Genomic DNA, 21,056 nt, shown 5'->3' with positions numbered 1-21,056 from the left:
ACTTGAGCCAAAATCAAGAGATGGCTGTTCAACCAACTGAGCCACGCAGGTGCCCTCCTCAGAATCTTCAATCTTTGAGGCACTTCTCTGGTTTCAGAGTCTCATTTATCTATTGCCTAAGGTCCAACTCCTTGTTAAGAGCCTTGTTTCTTCTTGATCTATACAAGAACACATCAAGACATCAAAAAATATGGCATCAGAGGTCAACTGCTTCTAACATATTGAATGTTTTACTGAGGGTAAAGAACAGTAGACATTCGATAAATCCTCAGCTGGTGATCATTTATTAGCAGTATAAATGATTAATTATCAAATAAGTAGAACAATTTAAAAAGAGAAAACTCTTCATGTGAGTATGGGAATGGTCAAAGAAAACAGTTTGTTGGTTTTATTTCTTGAGTGAACTTTGCTTTCCTTGTTCATCAGTTCCTCTTCTCATTTCCTCTTCCTTTTTCCTTCAAAGATGGTCCAGTACGAAATTATGAAGAAGGCAATACTTTATTCCTGTACCATGCCACTGTTTACCTCGCTGCCTTTCTCCTTGCCTGACTATTCTTCACAGCCAAGGTTCCATTTTCAAAGGGACTTAGTAACAACTGGAATCTCCAAGAAAGCTAATACCACCAGATTGTTAAATGATTCTAATAGCTAAATCTATGCAGAAAAGAGATGTGGCCATGGAAGCTGGGTCAGAATGACAATATATTAATCACATATGGAATTACATTTTATCTTATAAACATAGCATCTTAATTTGTATTATGATTTTTTTTAAGATTTATTTATTTATGAGAAGAAAGTGAGCAACTAGGGGAAAGGGCAGAAGGAGAATCTTCAAGAAGATTCCCTGCTGAGCGTGGAGGCCAACGTGGACCTCGATCTCACAACCCTGAGATTGTGACCTGAACTGAATTCAAGAATCAGATGCTCAGCTGACTGGGCCACCCAGGCACCCTTATATTCTGATGTTTTTAAAATCTTGAAAAAGATAAGCACTGACCACTCCTTGGTCTCTTTTTCTGGCTCCTTTTCCAGTCCCTGACTCTGCAAGTAAAAATAACCCAGGGATCTGTCTTGGATTCTTTTTTATTTTTCTTCTCTATATTATCTTAACTACCATCATCCCTGACCAACAGAATATTCTGCATTGATGAAAATATTCTTTGTACTGTTCAATATGGTAGCCACTTAGCTCCATTTGGTTATTAAGAACTTGAAATGTGACTAGTGTGCCTGAGAAATTAAATGTTCATTTTTAAATTTTAATTCATTTTAATTCAGAGCCACATGTAATTACTGGCTACTGTATTAGACAGTACAGCAGGATGGTCTCATCTAACCTTATGGCTTTGGAAACCACCCTTATGCTGATTTTACACCCAAATTTTATCCCAGATGTTATCACTTACTGTTGCCATCACCTTGGCAACCTTAGTCCAAGCAACCATAGCTATTTTTAGCATAGCATTTTAAACTAGTCTTCCTGCTGCCATTTTGCCCTCCCCAACACTATAATTCTCTACATGGTTGCTACTTAAAACATGAGTCATAGGTACTATATCACTCCCCTCTCAAAACCCATGGAATGGTTTTACATTACTACTATATAAATTACCACAAACTCAAAGACTTAAAACACACAAATTTATTATCCTACATTTCTGTGAAGTCAGAAATCTGACACAGGTCTGTCAGTAGGATGGCTACCATCTAAGTGCTAGTAGGGCTGCATTACTCTCTGGAGTCTCTAGGAAATAATCCATTTCCTTGTCTTGTACAGTTTCTAAACTCCATCCACTTTCCCTGACTTGTGACCTCCTTCTTCCATCTTCAAGGCCAGTCACATATCGTCATTCTGACCCAGCTTCCATGGTCACATCTCTTTCATTAACTGTAGTTGAGAAAAGTTGTTTGAGTTTAAGATCTCATGTAATCAGATTGGGTCTAGCCAGATAATCCAGGATAATCCCCTCATCTCATCATTAAAGATGCTTACTTTAATCATATCTACAAAGAGTGTTTTTCTATTTAAGATAACATTTTTCCAGGTTCTGGGGATTTGGATGTGGATATCGGTGGGTGGGTTCCCGGGCTTACTCTGACCACTTCTGTAATCTAAACACCTTTCATGATCTGGTCCTTCTCTACCACTTTGAACTTTGTTCCACTACTCTACCCTGCTCTTACTCCATTCTTGCTGGTTCACAATACTTGAATTCTCAATATTTCCTTCTCAGAGACTTTCTCTTGGTTTTATCTTTTCCAACATTTCCCTGAGCTTTTCCATGAATCATCAGGAATTTATCCAATTGTCATTTCCTTGGAGATATATTCCCTGACTGTCTTAACTAAAAACATGAAAAACATAAAAACCCTCCCCACCCAGATCAAACTCTGTAGATTCAGCTTTTATTATTGTTCTTCTTAGAGCTTACCATTATCTGAAATTATATTAAACAGTAGTGTTTATATTTGTATATTTATCTCTTCCAATAAATGTAAGCTGTGAAAAAATAGGAACACTATCTTTTAGCTTATTGTTGAATTCCTAGCATCTATAATTGTGTAGATGTTCAGCACATATTTATTAAATAAATGGATAATGGAGTAATGTTGGTATATAATATTTTCATAAAAGAAGTTGATTTGATGCTGTGCCAAGGTGGCTCAATTAGTCAAGGGTACAACTCTTAACTTTGGCTCAGGTAATCATCTCAGGGTTGTGAGATTGAGCCCCATGTTGAGCTCTGTACTGAGCACAGAGCCTGCTTGAGATTCTCTCTCTCCCTCTCCCTTAGCCCCTGCCCTGCCCCTGGGCTATTCATGACATCATGCCAGCTCCTCTGAATATCACATAAACTTAGAGAATAGGAAGCCCAGTGATTTTTCTGTTTCTTGATGACAGTGAAGTATTTTAAAAATGCTCTTAGATTCTGCTCTAGAAACTTTTCTTAGCATATAAAAGACAAAGGTTGAAAACTATGAGTCAAGTTCATAGTGTGACTGGAAAAATTTTGGAAGAAAGTCCATATAATCTCTAGTTATTATCTCATAAAACCTGGCATATTTAGACCTTATAACCTATTGTATCTAATATGGGGAATTAGATCTGGATAAAAAGAAGGAACTATTTAATAATGCAGGTTTCTACATTGTAGAAACTAAAGGTTACCAAAATTTAATAGCTCTGTGATTTTTGGCCAGAGAGTTAAATTTCTGAGTCTCATATCTATCCTTATAAAGGAACTCCTACTTTTAGGGAGTTATTGTAAAAATCACATGTGAAAATACCCTGAAAACCATATGATATATGATGATGATATCTACCAATTTAACATAAGTCTGTCTTCCAGTTTATTTTTTGTTGTTTTTGTCTAGCCCCAAACTTTCCAAATTCATTGGCTGAAGATGATGGTGGATTGCCAACGAAGCTAGGGATATGAAAAGAGCTGCCGGAAAGGTACTCTATATCCAGTTTATGGATTGTACCAATATGTAAAGATGTGGGAAGACTAAAGGCAGAGCAACCAGGTTGGAGGGGGTTGTAAAAAGGCCCCCTTAGAGGAAATAGATCCTCTGGAACTTAGATAATGAGGGTGTCAGGAATCAAGAGGATGACCTGTATCTGTGAAGAGGCAATGAGTTCAATTTCAGCTGGGCTCAAGACCTTGAAGCAGAATCTCAAGAGTCTGTTCTGATTTATTCATCTCTATAGCTATTTAAAGTCATTTGCCAAGCCCTGAATAGTTGTCCTTCTCAATACCTGGCAAAAGTTATCTTTTTTTCATTTGTGTTTCCAAGACCCTCATCATTTCTAGGCTGACAACCGCCATAGGCTCCTCTCTGGTCTGTCTGCCTTCACTCTTTGTCCTTTCAATTTTCTCAGCCAGACTATTGGCACTTAAGTTGTTAAGTATAAAAAATATATATATTCTTCCTCATTCAACTCCCAAATCACAAGCATTTAAAGCCTATTGATTTACCTTTGTTTAGACCCTGTAACCAAAGGGGTTTCACTTTGGGAGGAGTCTGCTATATCCTGGGCTAAATCACTCCTTCAATTCAAATTTTACATGAAGACTTTAGGGTCCCTGGTGATTCCTGTAAGAGGACACTTCAAGAAAGTAAATGGTTATTCTGAAATCATTGCAAAGCCTTCAGGGAAGCAATGTTTGGATACCGTGAAATGTGTAAATAAGATTTACCAAGGATCAGCTCTTGCTTTAAATAAAGTTGAGCAGGTGTTCATGAAAAGTTCACGTAAACTTCCCGTAACAAAGCTTACATTTGACTAAAATAGCTTTTAAAGTTCTACTGTGGAAAAAAAGCACACAGAACATTCTGGCAAATTCTAGAATGAGTAAATAGCATCACCTAATACCACAATGATAGCTGGGTATGTATTGTGAAGAGTTGCCAAGAGAGCACAGTAATTAGAGTTTGATTTTGAAGTGAAAATGAAATCAGATGAAGGCTCCTGAAAGGATATATCACTGGCATTAAAGACAGTACTTAAAATTCTACCAGTTGGCAATTTCATAGACTCCTAGATAGAGTGTCTAATATCTTTGATTTTTTTTAAATATATGGGCCCTTAATAAAGTGAATTGTCCTGATTTTTTCCCATGATTTATAAAATCCAGCAGTCTTCATTGGTAATATTATGAACAAATAAGGTGATTGAAGGTCATTTCAATTACTATCTTGCACGATATGCCTGTATGCTCTTGACCTTTGAGCATTAAACAAATGATTAAGCATCACAGTTTTGAAGGTCATTAGTTGTGATGGATCTATGAAATTAAATAAAATTGAAAGAAAGTTAAAAACTGTCAGTAACTGTGGGGTGCTCTAAATGTAAAGTTGTGAGACAAAGAGTAATTTCACATGAGCATGTTAATATATAGTATTATATACTCTATGTGTGTGTGCACGCACACACTAGAAAGAGAAAAAAAGACAGAGGGAGAGAGGGGAGGGAAGAGAAAATAAAATTTTATGAATATGACTGAAGAGAGGGAAAAGTCAGGACACTGACATGGTGCTTGATCAGTGGAAATGTGTAGCATGCAGACAGGAGAGCAAGAGTTAGGGTAGGGTTTAGTCTGAATCAGGATAACAGTCACTTTATTACTTCTGAGATTTTCTAGTTTCCTTCTAGGCTCTTGGATATCATATTCCCTCTGTGGGAAGGCTACACACAACTTTGTCAACCAAGACACTTTGCGTCTTAGATAGATTACTCTAATTTTCATTCATTTCATCAAATTTGTAGACTTGGACCATGAGGAAGGGTTAGTCAGTTAAACGTTCAACTCCTAATTTCTCCTCAGATTACGATCTCAGTGTCATGAGATCAAGCTCTGAGTTGGGCTCCATGCTGGGCATGGAGCCTACTTAAGATTCCCTCTTTCCCTCTCTCTCTGCCTCTCCCCACATCCCTCTCTTAAAAAAATTTTTTTTGAAGTCTTGTATAATAGCTCCTTCATAGCAATAGAGTTAGGAGTTGTTTCTCTTTCAAAAGTGTGGGGATTTATGGGGTACACTATACATGGAAAATGTATCATCCCCATCACATGCATACAGCCATAAGCACATGGCATTTTTCTTAGTTATTTTTTTGTTTGTTTGTTTTACCTATCTTCTCTGACTATACTGCGAGCTCTTAGAAGCAAGAACTCACTTATTTATCTTTTTAACTCCAATAGTAAGCCCAATGCTTGCTTTATGAAAGATGCTCAACATATGATTATTAAACTCAAGGAATTTTGATTTTACCAAAAGAGTTTATGATAGCCCAAGAGGCAGTTTTACTCTGGAAATTATTTAGTGTAGTAAGTTCAAGGGCAAAAGTTTTACACAGACCTTTTAGCAAACCAACAGCAAATATTTTCTTAAGTAAAATTTTTTAGCACCAGATTTCTTTTAAAAAAGAACTCCATGAATGGAGGACACACAATTAACTTAGGGGCAGACTACATGGTGGAAAAAGCTTGTGATGACTGCCTTTAAGTGGAGCTGCTGCACCTGGCCAGCTCAGTCGGTAGAGCATGCCACTCTTGATCTCAGGGTCATGAGTTTGAATCCCACATTGGATGTGAAGTCTACTTTAAAAAAAGTAAGTGTGGCTGCTTATTGAAACTCAAAACAAAAGAAACTGAAAATTCTTCTCCTCCAACCCAGACATCTTAAACATAACACAACTTTCAGGGCATCACAACAAAGAAACCATGAGGCAACAGTATTGATCTTGAATAGTCCTTTCTAGGGACTGATCCTGCCAAGACTTTAAGCATGATGGTGTACGAACCAGAATAATTCAAGGAAGGGAAACTTGGAGAAGGGTGAGAAAAAAGTATGGGGAGTTTGGTAAGGAAGCACTCGATGCTCAGTTTACTCCCCCTTCATGCCATTTGATTGGCCATAGAGCACTTCGTCTCATTATATAGAAGCCATAGGACACACAGCATGTATTTACTTCCACTCTCTCCATCTCTTTCCTCAAACTTCCCTCCCCTCAGCACCTCCAAGGCCCAGAGAAAAGCTGGAGTGTTTACACGTGGAAGCAAAAGTGTTTTTAAATACTGCTAGGGAGCAACACAGCTTGCTTCCCCACAACAAGGCAGAAAGGGCTGAACTTTAAATCAAGCTCCGGTGGAGGTGCAGGGGCGGGCTGTGTGCTATGCCCCCGGGGGTGGAAGATCAATTCGGCTTTGCTGAGCCATGTCAGCAGTGGCTGTCTTTAGATGCTGACATGGCTCTGGTTGACAGTTTGAAGAAATTTAACTGCTTTGATAAGGTTAAAGGGGGCAACCAACCACGAATAGAAAACAAAACACAAGGCTGCTTAGAAGCTTGAGTGCATGCTGGAAACGAGTTGTCAACCCACTCAATCCACAACATTACCAACACCCTTTGTTACCTCCTTTACATTAAAAAAGGGGGGGGAGGGGCAGAAAAAAGAGAAAGCAAAGAAAAGGGGGGGAAAAAGGTAAAGTCTCTCATAAAAACTAGCCCACTGATTTAGGATATTTTTCACTCTGGTTGAGATTGCAAAAAGTGTTTGGCTACTGCCAGTTAAAGGCACATAAGCCCTATTGTTTCTAAACCCTTCAAGGAGTGTAATAGCACCAATTAAAAATTCACGCAGGATCAAGGAAGGAATAATGGCTTTTATGAATCTGTTGGGAAAAATAACAAAGTTTGTAGTTTCTTTAGAAAAATAAGACATTCAAAACAATTGCTGCAGATGTCCATACAACATAAAAATATATTAGTATATATTAAATATAACATATATAATATATGATATAATATATATAATATAAATATAATAAAATTTAAAATAAAAATATAATAAAATTTAGTAATGCATACCTAAATATGACTTATACTCTCATTTGCAAAAATCAAGCAAGAAGTGTTAAATTTATACCTTGACATTGATCATGGCTATTTAGCTTTAGTGGTAAGTGATTTAACTTAGTAATATGGCATAGGACCCAGCTCATTAAAGAGGCTATGTAAATACTTCCCAGAAGCCTGCAAGAGCTGTTGCACGAAAGAACAAAATAAAATAAAAAAAGAAAAGAATAAAATATCTGGTTGAATATATTTGTTCACTTTTTTTAAAAAAAATGAGATTAGATCACGTCACTCTTAGGATCGAAATATCCACTTTGTAAAGTATCTGGTGGAGTTAATCAAAAAGCATAACCTCCGAGTTTTTTCTTATAATATTAATGGATGAATGTATCATCGATTACTTGCAATCATACAAACTGGGCGTTCCTTATATACTCATTATTTTTTAGATTCTAGGGATGCATCAGTGGAAAAAAAATGTAAGTGTTCTCTCTCTCTTTAAGGAGCTTCAGTTGGAAGGAAGGAGCTGTGGATGGAAGGAAAAAGATAGGGAAAGGTAAATAAAACTGGTAAGTAAACGATCTGGTGTGTTAGAAGACAAGACTCTATAGAAGGAGAAAAATGTCCTTTGTGATGCTGTAGCACCATTAAATAGAGTTGTCACCAAAACCTTCATCAAGAAGGAGAGATTTAAATTTGTTGAGTCGGCGGCTCCGGGAATGCAGGAGGAACAAAAAAAATGGCTGCTGGGCCGTCATCTCCCAGGCCTCCCTCTTCCTTTACCCATGACTCTCCCGCCGGAAGGACGTATGCCAAGGACACGTCACTGTAAGTAATCTGATACTTATACAGGAAACAGGAACATCAGGACTCCCCCTACCCTCCAATCACCAAATACCTTACCTTATATAATTGTGAACCCACGCCCCAAATACCTTACTTATATGTGAAACTATGCCCTGTCTTAACCCAAATAAAAGACCCCCTCGACCCCCTCATGGGTGCGACTTCTCTGACTCTCCTTTCCTGAGTCTCAGAACCTCACCCAAGGGCACCTTTAATAAACCTCGCCTAGCGCCCATCTCGCCTGGTGTCCTATGTATCCCTCCTGTAAAACCTTACAAAACTCAAGCCAGAAATGAGGTACAATATGTGTGGTGTGGGGTGTGTGTTTGGGGCAGGGGATAGGGAGAGCCCCAGAGGGACCAGTTTTGTGCAAGGCTCTAAGGAGGTGATGGGTCTGGAGTGTTCAAAGAAAGCAAGGAATTGAGTTGGCATGAAAGGAATGATGGAAATGGGGAAAAATAAAAAGTCAGATTAGAGAGAGGATGAGGAACCAGATTGCATGGGTTTTGTAGGCCTCTCAAAGGACTGATTTGCTCTGATGGAAGTTAAGAGTCATTACAGGATGTGAGCAGAGATGTGACATGGTCTGACTGACGTGTCCCAAAGATGACTCCGCAGGGAGTGAGGGAGAGAACAGAAGCAGGGTGACCATTTAGGAGGCTGTTTCAATAATTCAGGGGAGCTGGCTCACAGCCAGGATGGTAGAAATGAAAGTGTTGAGAAGTATTCTGATTCTTGTTATATATTTTGACCTAATTATTTAGCCCAGCAGAGATTTGCAAAAGTGGGCTGAGAATACCATTATACTCCTCACTCAACTTCCTTTCATGGTAACATTTTATATAACCAAAGTGCAATTATCAAAAATCAAGAAATTAACATTGTTACACTGCTAATTGACTAAACCCCAGACCCCATTCAGACTTCACCATTTCTTAAAATGTGTTTTTCCAGTTGTGGGATACTATCCAGGAACCCACCTAGTATTTACTGGTTATTTTCCTTACTCTACCATCTGTGACAGTTCTCAGTCTTTCTTATCTTTCATAATGTCTCTTTTGAAGAGTACTGAGTAGTTGTTTTGATGACTGTCCTTCAATTTGAGTTTGATCTTTTCTCATGATTGGAATGAGGTTATGTATTTTTGTCAGGAATACCACAGAGATGACACCCACTCCTCGGTGCATCATGTCAAGCCGTTTTCATGACGTTGGTGTGTCTTACTACTGGTGACGTTCACTTGAATCACTTGGTTATGGCGGTGCTTTCCAGATTTCTCCACTATAGAGTTAATACTTTCAGACTAACCAAGTCCGTTAGCCCTCAAACATCTGTCTACTAATTTTAGTATTCATCAGTGGATGTAGTCTGCAACAATTATTACTGTGGTATTTGATAATGATTTTTGTGTTTTATGCATTTACCAATTCAAATTCTATAGTACGGAAGGACTGTCTTTTCTCCCTTATATATTTATTGACCCTATTTACACACTCATGAAAATTTATGTTATTCCATGGGTTCAAATCCAATGCTGTTATTATTTATTTTGTGCTCAAATTGTTCCACTTTGACTACTGGGAGTTTTTTTCAGGCTCCAGCCCTGTTCTTCCTACAAGCCCCCATTCTTGTTTAATCACTTCCTTATTTATGGTACGATACGACGCTTCAGCCTCATCTTGTATCTTCCTTGGAATCAACCACTTCTGCAATGAACCCTGGTTTCATTGATTATAAAATGGTATTTAAAAACCAGGGTCAGGGCACTAGGTAAGCTGACGTGCTCATTGAGCAGGGCACATACGTAATAAAGTTGGTGTCATTCTGGGTCATGTAGTTTTTCTCAGAGCAAAAGCAAAGACAAAGTTTTGTGGTTCTTTCTATCAGTCTCATGACTGATAGTCCCTTCTGGTTTTTTGTTTTTATTTTCTCTCCCTCTCCCTCCTTTCTCCCCTCCTCTCTCTTTCTCTGTCATTTTTATTTTAGATCCACTCTAATTTTTATTTTAACTTCTCTTAGCATTTTTTCATTCAAGTTTATCTCTGTGTTTTGTCTTCAAGATATCTTGGTCTCTTCTGTAACCAGTTTCACTCCCTTTCCGAGAAAATCTTTTTCAAACATACAGAAGGTAATCAAAAATCAGCTTTTTTGTTTCTATCTGTCAGGTAAAAAATATGTTGTGACAATAAATAACACTCAAATCGCAACATTTTAAATCAACAATTTACATTTCCTGCTCGAGTTGCATGTTTTTGATGGGTTGGTTGATGTTCGCAGACTGTCCTCTTTGCTCTAGAATTCCCACTGATTGAAAAGCTTCCATCTGATCTCATGAATGAAAGAAGAGACATAGGGCGCTGTGCTCAGAAGAGACAAACATAGCTTCAGCATGAAGTTTCATTGTTTTAAGCTGGTCATATGGGTGGGACTAACATCAATGAAGAAATTTAACCTTCCAGCAAGGGATGGAGGTTTCCAATGGGAGTGGGTATTGTGGGGTATCAGATAGATAGATGTAGGTGGACAGAAATCCAAATCTGAACTACCTCCCTCTTCCTCTTGCCTAGGTGTGGTCTAAAAGAAAGCTTTTCTAGCCTTGTAGGTTTTGTGGTGAATGCTCATTTTTTTCATGGGATGCTTTCTAGCTACAACTCCAGGCCTTCTAAATTAACTAGTTCCCTTCTTAAATAAAGTCCAGGATAAAATGGATGGTATTGATGACAGGGTTCCAGCCACATGGCGTGACTACATTCTCAAGTTGATTTGCATCATTTGTATCTTATCAACTTTAGGATAGAGAGTCAGCTATTTTTAATGCCATTTTTCTAGCCCTGAAAAATTCCCTGACTTAGTCTTTTTCTTCCAGTGCCTATGCAGTTAGTTACATGGCAGCCCTCTGGAACACAAACTTTAGAGCAACAGAGGAGTGGATTCATAGAATTGGGTGTATTTACTTTCAAGTGTACTTTAAGCTATTCTCCAATCTTTTTCTTAAATTTGATCTCATGAAACTGGTAGAAAAGGATCACCTTTAGCAAGGTGGACTTAAACTCAAACAAATACTATTAAACAAGTTTAATCAAATCTCAGCTATCCCTTTGTCTTCAGGATAGTTTTGATAACACATAATAGAAAAAAATGTGCTACTTCAAAACATGTCACATCTGATGGAAAGCATTTTAGGCATTTGATCGGTGACAAAGTATAGATTCTGTATTCCTTTATCTTTTCCCTGAGACTAATATGAAAATCAGTCTGTATTCGAGTCACTCATCAAAATACATATTTTTTTAAGATGTTATTTATTTGTCAGAGAGAGAGAGAGAGAGTGAGCACAGGCAGACAGAGTGGCAGAGGGAGAAGTAGGCTCCCTGTGGAGCAAGGAGCCCGATGCAGGACTCTATCCCAGGACACTGGGATCATGACCTGAGCCAAAGGCAGCCGCTTAACTAACTGAGCCACCCAGGTGCCCAATTACATACAGGGCTTTATGCAAGGAATCTTTGGTTTCCCTGAATGGGCTTGCATGTTAGGGGTGAGATAAATAATTGTTAAGTAATTTATTTTATTAAATTAAATATTTTATTTAATTATTAATTAATGAGCTACAATTATGAAGAATGTGCTTAGCCTACTAGTCCAGTGGATAACAGGGAAATCAAATGGTATGCAAATTGCTTATGCGTGACTGTCAACCAGAAACGTGCAAAGTAAAATGATAAAGGTAAAAAAGATTAAAAAAAATTGCTACGAAAACTTAACAACATGCAGAATCCGGAGCAGCTGTTAAATTACACCAGCAGATACGTCGTAAACGTGACACATCATAGGCATCTCTGTTGGTATGTTACACAAAATGTGGGGATCGATTACTACGCAAAGCAAATGCCCAAGCTGGTACAACATTGAAGCAAATAAAGGTCTTTCTGATATTTAAGGTATATGACTTAAAAATTTGGAGATTTTCGAGTTTGCTTTGTCACTAAGCCACTTATTCAAATTATTCAAAAGTTTACAGAGTTAGGAATGTGTCCTGAGGAGCTGGGTATTGTAAAAGAAACTTCTATTTCTAGGAAAGTTGTTAATTAATTTGGTTACCTAAAGCAAATAACAACCCCTCTGGGTGTCATTTTTCTCGACTCTAAAATGAGAGATTGAATTGGATGATCTAAGTTTCCTTCTAGCTATGCTTGCTAAATGCTTCAAATGATTGAAGCAGATTGAATGGCTGTGCACGATATAATATGCATGTACCTGGAGGACTCCATCCTTAAGCAAGCCAGGCACCTGTGCTGTTTCATGGTTTTTCCCATATTTTTATTCTCATTGACATCCATCTGACATTAAAACAATCGGGCACTTATATAAAGCAAACCACTAGCTTAATTTACTGATATTTAGTTATAAGATTTATTTGGAGTAAAAAATGTCTGAAGAATCAATACAACACAACATGATACAGGTATATAAAATTATGTGTGTATACACACACACACACATAATGTATTGTTTCTATTGTACAGTGTGTTGTATCTAATATTGTGTCTATGTATGTAAGTGATCTCTTATACATATATATATTTTTAAAGATTTTATTTATTTATTTGACAGAGATCAGAGGTAGGCAGAGACACAGGCAGAGAGGAAGCAGAGAGGAGGAAGCAGGCCCCCTGCCAAGCAGAGAGCCCGATGCGGGGCTCGATCCCAGGACCCTGAGATCATGACCTGAGCCGAAGGCAGAGGATTAACCCACTGAGCCACCCAGGTGCCCCTCTTATATATTTTTTTCATGATCCTATGCTTTTCTACAAATAAGAGTTCTGAGAGCTCCTGTTGTAAATTTTAAAAATGCTTGTTTTTTTGCTAAGGATATTGGGTCAGAAAAATAATTTAACACTTTTTCATTTGTATAGAGCCACTTGCACACACCACTAAGCCCTGGGGTGTTTTGTGGCCATCTGTGGGGTGCTCAGACATTTCTATCAATCATGCAACAGATGCCATTCAATCAGAGTTCTTGGCTCTCTTCCCTGATATCTTGGATCGAATGGAGGGACAGTCAGGCATTTTGAAAACGGTGTTCCAGCTTCCAATGGATTGACTTGTCTACGTAAAGCAGTGACTGGATGCCTGATGGTATCTATCAGTCAGGTTTTCCCACCCACCTGGGAGCCTCATACCTGTGGCTTAGGTGGGCCTTCAGAGTTCCCTCCCAGACCACTTTTTACTACTCTTGACCATTAGGAATGCTAGGCTGGTCCAGGAAGTCAGTCAGACTCAAAGCTGAAATCTAGATTTGAGCTGAACCTCCGAATTCTAACAGTCCTTCAGGAGAACTTGAGTTCTTCCGTAGGATTTGGAAATGCTCCTGGATATCTGAATTCTGTTAGGAAGCAAGACACATTTTCATAGTTCTGGGCATGTTCCGTTGCTTGAGTAGAGTTTGGCTGGTATTTATTAAGTAGATATATGTGTCAAGTGTAGAGCTACAGGTTTCTGCATGCATTTTTGAATGTCATTCTCACACAACTGCCGGAAAGTGGATGCTCTTAGTGTTCACATTTTGCAGAGAAACTGAACTGTATAGAGAAGCAAAGTACCTTGTCCAAGCTCATTAAGTAGCATAGTAGGGAACTTCTTAAGCCCAGAAATGTTTGACTTTAAAACTCTAATATAAATCCTAAGCTACACTGCCCTTCTTGAAATTTCAGTCCCTCACTCTTTTTCTTCTCTCAGGACAGCAGATTGTTAGAAACCCAGGAAGAGATTTATGGTTACAGAAAGAATTTTGATTTTTCGATGACATTTCTGAACTACACAAAGCTAGGCAAAAACCTGGGTCTGTCAATTACTAAGTATGTTATACTCTATTTCTCTGAATTTCAGTATCTTTTTTAGGAAAAGGAGATGGTCATATATATATATGTAAAATTATATATATATATGTAATTATATATATAATTTTTTTACCGAGATTACAGATATTAGTGCATGTAGACCCCTTAGCAAATAACTCTCATCTAGGTATCCGATCTGACAAATAAGTATTTATTTCTTTACTTTTCTTTTCAGATGGCTCGAAGCCTCAAAGCCAACTGGATATTCTTTGAAATATGCTAGAGTTTTATGAGTTTGGTAATCACTTGCAGGACCAGGCGATCTTGCAGTTTATCTTCTCCATGTGGCAAATTCCTTATCATTATTAAGAATAAAATATTTCTTGTATAACTTTCTCTGATACTTTAAGCAAAGTTAGTCCTGGTGTCCTATATATTTAAGGGATTGTGATGATCATTCTCATGCTAGTGTCCCCCCCCACCCAGATGAAATTGTTTGAGGATGAAATAGAGATTATGTGTTTTATTCCCACTACTAAGCACACAACATGTATCCAAGAAGTGAACAAATCAACTCCTAGAGCAACTACTTTGCTTTCATATTTTTCACAGTAGTTTTAACAATCTATCATGGAACGAGTTTTAGAATCACAAATTTTAATATTTTTAAGTTCTGCGAGTTATAAAAAGATAAATGTAAAGACTTAAATCTCTAACAGGAGATCCATGTATTTCTAATTGGAAAAGATATGCAAAAAGTGCTTTGCCATGGAATTACCTTCCTGTAAATTATTAAAAGTGGACTTTCCTATTGTGCCACTCTAGAGACCCTGCTAATGCAGGATGCTGTACCATCTGAAAACAAATGCATTTACTTTACCCATTGTCATCTAGCAGGATATTCTTTGGGGTTAGTGAGTGAGATAGAAATGGTGGAAATTCTCTTTGGCACAGGATATTAGAAGCATCAGGAGCAGTGTCTCCAAAATGCATCCTTTGGAAGGACATTGCACTGGGTGCTTTATCCCCAGGCTTATCTCATATCCCCTCTTGGTGTCCATCCTCGAGAACAAGGTCAAGTGTAATAACCACAGGAGGGCCAATATATGCCCATTAGTCTAGAGATAAAGGAGAGATTTTACTAGTTATTTTCCTTATTTGGACTTTACATCTAAAGGCAGCACATGAATACTTTGATCCTTTAAATAAACCACGTCTTGAAGGTAGAGTAATCAATTAACTTAGCGAATTCGGCAATACTGACTTCATTAGAAAACAACATGAAGGTGTTTTATAATGACTGAAGATTAATATTAGAAAAAATAAATTATAGTGTAATTCTGAGCTTCAGTTTTCAATACAGTATAAATAAGAGGATTGTTAATTATTGTGGCTAAGTGATCAATGCAAAATACTAGGCAGACAATTCATTTACTAAAACTCTCTTGGGAAACTGAATTACTTAGTTTGCTCTCTTCGTTGACAATTAATCTATTTTGTATGGCATAGTCTTGAAGCAATGATGAAAAATATATTTACTTTTAACACTTGTTCATATGAAGGGCATTATAGAGGAGTTGAAAAAAAAAATCAGTGCTTTTTTCTGTTTGATGGTTCAGATTCCATTCATCTTCCCTCTCAAAGTTGGCACCAATTACTTACATGTTAATTGATAACAACCTAATTCAAAAGAGCAAATATTGGTTTTCTAGACTAGAATTGATAGAGAATGAGAGAACTATTTCTTACTCATAATGCAAAAGACCTTAAGCTCAAAACACTTAAGCATGCAAATAGCATCCTTTCTTGAATGTGGGATCCAAATAGGTCATCGAAAATGAGATATCCTGTGAGTGATGGAGACTGTAGGATAGTGTGTTAAAGAAGCAAAGGTTTTGCCTCTCACACAGAAATCCAAGACAACTCCATTCTCAGGAGACGCCAAGCTTATTTTGTTTTTCTCCACCACACGAGATATTCACAAACATCGTCATCGCGTGGTCCAACAAGGTTCTTGGATATCCAATCACATTGTCTAGATTTCATTCTGGAATAAGGAGGATATGAGAAAGAGAATCTCCCTTTCATGGGAAGAACATTTTTGGAAATGGGCTTGTACACCATTTGCCAGTGTTTTATCACATGTCACACGGGCCACATGGCTCTTGACTGGGCCTGGGGCAGAAAGGGAAATGGGAAAATGGGATTAGGAGCCTTTATCACAGCCACAGTAACTTGAACTTGGACCTGACAGAATAAAGGAAATAATAAAACTGCAGATATCTCTAACAGCTTATTATGTGCCAAGCATTAAACTAAGTGTTGGATATACTCCCCCCACCATTTAATGTTTAAAACAACCATATGCAATGAGAAAGATGAGGTTCAGAGAGGCTAAGTGACTTATTCAAGCTCATTTGACAGTGGCAATACTGGATCTAAACCCACACTATGCTGTTTTGCTTTACTAAAGTAATAATAGATTAGTAGAGCAGAATAGAGAGCATATATAATAAGTTAAGATAAGCTTGTCATTGATTTCTTAGGCAAAAAGATAATGGAATTAATGATACTAAGATAATTGGGTTATTACTTAGGAAACAGCCAAGTTAGATCCTCAACTCACAGGATGCAATAAGATTTATTTTGTATGAATTAAATATATATATATATTTATATTTATATAAAATACTTGAATAAAATATATAAGTATACCCTATCTAATACTGACTCAGCAAGGAATTTCTTATATATGTGAGGAATAAAATGCAAATGAAAAATTGATTTGACTTTAAAACTACTGTCCTTTTAAGAGAAAAAAGTAAAGATAAGCTAAGCAAAGAAAAATTGAAATTAATGGAAAATTCAAAACAAATTATTGATTTGTTACATAAAAATTTCATTCAAATCTGAACACACTAAATACTGACAAAAAACATGTACAACAAATGGGAAACCCAAACACAAATGAAGTAATAAACATAGGAGCACCTTAAACATGAAAAAATAGTTCACTATTTTTTTACTGAGCAAAAATTAACAAAATTAAAAAGCAAATCTGAATTTGGCTGCAGTATATCCACCTTTGATAAGCCTGCTCAGAAAAAGCAGTTGGGCAGGGTATCTCAAGGTACCAAAACCTGGACTCCTAGTTCTTTATAAATCTCTTCTAAGGATATATATGATTAAAGATTTATTTCCACTTGTGTTTATCCTAGCATTTTTTTAAAGATTTTTTTATTTATTTGACAGAGAGAAATCACAAGTAGGCAGAGAGGCAGGCAGAGAGAGAGGGGAGGAAGCAGGCTCCCTGCGGAGCAGAGAGCCCAACATGGGGCTCCATCCCAGGACCCTGGGATCATGACCTGAGCCGAAGGCAGAGGCTTTAACCCACTGAGCCACCCAGATGCCCCCTAGCATTGTTTATATAGCACATAAAGGCAATGACATAATCAGAATTTGAGTATTGTGCAATGACAGTAAACAGTATAACATGGGAAAAACTATAGTTGATGGAACCATAAATAGTTCTACAATTTATTGGCTGTGAGACCTTGAGAGAGTTGTCCATTATGTCTGTTTCCTTAGCTATAAAATGGGCCTGATCATCATCACCATCATCACCATCAGCAACAACATATCTACCTCATAGAGTTGTTCTGAGAGTAAAATATTATTATATGTAATAACACTTACTCTAGTCATTGATACAAAGAGTTATTGTTCAATTATTATAATTATCATTATATAATGATGATGATGATGATGATGAATACATAGGCTGCACTTTTATTCAGCCAGGAAAATTGTGTTCTTAAATAAAGTTAAATAACATGAAATAGTTCTTAATAATGCATTAGGAAATAATTATACAAATTATATAAAAACCACTTTTCTATTTTCTTACATAAATTATATTTATAGATTAAAGTCTGGGAGGGATTTACAAAAATGTGGACAGTGGTTATCTCTAGGATTGTTGGAATTATGAGTAATGGAATTTATCATATCAACAGACTAAAGAAGAAAAAGTGCAGAGTCATCTCAACAGATACAGAACATACATTTGGTAAAATCAACATCATTCATGATATTAACTGTCAGTGAACTAGGAGCAAAAGGAAGAGTTTTCAACTTAGCATCTCTTGAAAAATCTATAATTAACATACTTTATGAAAGACTGAAATGAATTTTTCCTCTAAGATTGAAAACAAGGCAAGAATATCTGTTCTGACCACTCTATTCAACATTATACTGGAAGTCCTAGACAGTAAAATAATGAAAAAAAAAATTGGAAAAGGCAAACAAATTTGAAATGAATGCATGAATTCTCTTGATTTGCAGGTAATGTGATTGCTTATACAGAAAACTCCAAATAATGTATACAAAAAATATTACTAGATATACTAAGTGAGTACAGCAGAGTTGCAGGATAAAAAAATAGAAATTAATCAATTGACATACCAAAAATTCCTCTATTGTATTTCTGTGTGCTAATTAATTGCTAATTAGTAATTGAAAATAATTGCAAATTGAAATTATAATAAGTGTAAATTGTAATTTTGTAGAAGTTCCATTTAAAGTAGCATTCCCAAAAAGGAGCTGCCTAGGACAAATCTAGGATAAAGTATGTGAAAGTTTGTATGCTGAAAAATATAAAATATTGAGAGAAGCCCAATAAAAGCTAAACGGTGAGATATACCAGACTCATTAATTGGTAATGAATAGTGTTAGATATATCAACCCTGTCCCAAATTGATATATGAATTCAATACAATCCTGATAAAAATACCAGCAGGATTTTTTGAAAAAAATCAAAAAGCTAATTCTAAAATTTATATGGAAAAATAAAGGCCATTGAATAGCCAAAGCAAAAGAACAATAAATTTATCAGATTCACACCATCTGAGTTCAGTACTTACTATGAAGCTATAGTAATCAAGAAAGCATGGTATTAACTAAGGATAGAGGCACAGATCAGGGGGACAGAATAGAGAGCCTAGAATAAGCCAATGCATATAGATAACGAACTGATATTGGCAAATTGCTGAAGCAAGTCAATGAACAAATGGTAGTGGTTTCAACAAATATTCCTGGAACAACTGGGCATTCTTATGCAAAAATATGAATCCTGATCCATATTCATGCCACTTCTAAAAATTAACTCAAAATGCATCATAGACCTAAATGCAAACGTAAAACTATAACATTTCTATCAAAAATCATAAAAGACAATTTTTGATTTTAGGTTAAGCAAAATATTTTTAATTGAATTTATTTATTTTCAGCATAATAGTATTCATTATTTTTTCACCACACCCAGTGCTCCATGCAATCCGTGCCCTCTATAATACCCACCACCTGGTACCCCAACCTCCTCCCCCCTGCCACTTCAAACCCCTCAGATTGTTTTTCAGAGTCTATAGTCTCTCATGATTCACCTCCCCTTCCAATTTACCCCAACTCCCTTCTCCTCTCTAACTCCCCATGTCCTCCATGCTATTTGTTATGCTCCACAAATAAGTGAAACCATATGATGATTGACTCTCTCTGCTTGACTTATTTCACTCAGCATAATGTCTTCCAGTCCCGTCTATGTTGCTACAAAAGTTGGGTATTCATCCTTTCTGATGGAGGCATAATACTCCATAGTGTATATGGACCACATCTTCCTTATCCATTCGTCCGTTGAAGGGCATCTTGGTTCTTTCCATAGTTTGGCGACTGTGGCCATTGCTGCTATAAACATTGGGGTACAGATGGCCCTTCTTTTCACTACATCTGTATCTTTGGGGTAAATACCCAGGAGTGCAATTGCAGGGTCATAGGGAAGTTCTATTTTTAATTTCTTGAGGAATCTCCACACTGTTCTCCAAAGAGGCTGCACCAACTTGCATTCCCACCAACAGTGTAAAAGGGTTCCCCTTGCTCCACATCCCCTCCAACACATGTTGTTTCCTGTCTTGTTAATTTTGACCATTCTAACTGGTGTAAAGTGATATCCCAATGTGGTTTTAATTTGAATCTCCCTGAGGGCTAGTGATGATGAACATTTTTTCATGTGTCTGAGAGCCATTTGTATGTCTTCATTGGAGAAGTGTCTGTTCATATCTTCTGCCCATTTTTTGTTATGATTGTCTGTTTGTGTGTGTTGAGTTTGAGGAGTTCATTATAGATCCTGGATATCAACCTTTGTCTGTGCTGTCATTTGCAAATATCTTCTCCCATTCCATGGGTTGCCTCTTTGTTTTTTTGACTGTTTCCTTTGCTGTGAAGAAGCTTTTGATTTTGATGAAGCCTTCCTGTTGAGATCAGGAATAAGACAAGGATCCCCACTTTCACCACTCTTGTTCAACATAGTATTAGAAGTCCTAGCAACAGCAATCAGACAACAAAGAGAAATAAAAGGTATCCAAATTGGCAATGAAGAAGTCAAACTCTCTCTCTTCGCAGATGGCATGATTCTTTCTATGGAAAACCCAAAAGACTCCACCCCCAAACTATTAGAACTCATACAGCAATTCAGCAACGTGGCAGGATACAAAGTCAATGTGCAGAAATCAGTGGCTTTCTTATACACTAACAATGAAAATACAGAAAGGGAAATTAGAGAATCAATTCCATTTACTATAGCACCAAGAACCATAAGATACCAGGGAATAGACCTAACTAAAGAGGTAAAGGATCTGTACTTGAGGAACTACAGAACATTCATGAAGGAAATTGAAGAAGACACAAAAAGATGGAAGACCATTCCAAGTTCTTGGATCAGAAGAATAAACATTGTTAAAATGTCTATACTGCCTAGAGCAATCTATACTTTTAATGCCATTCTGATCAAAATTCCACCAGTATTCTTCAAAGAGCTGGAGCAAATAATCCAGAAATTTGTATGGAATCAGAAGAGAACCCAAATCACTAAGGAAATGTTGAAAAACAAAAATAAAACTGGGGGCATCACGTTACCTGATTTCAAGCTTTATTACAAAGCTGTGGTCACCAAGACAG

Source organism: Mustela nigripes, chromosome 8 (genome assembly GCF_022355385.1).
Source record: "Mustela nigripes isolate SB6536 chromosome 8, MUSNIG.SB6536, whole genome shotgun sequence".
NCBI classification, from domain to species: domain Eukaryota; kingdom Metazoa; phylum Chordata; class Mammalia; order Carnivora; family Mustelidae; genus Mustela; species Mustela nigripes.
This window is presented reverse-complemented; position numbering follows the sequence as displayed.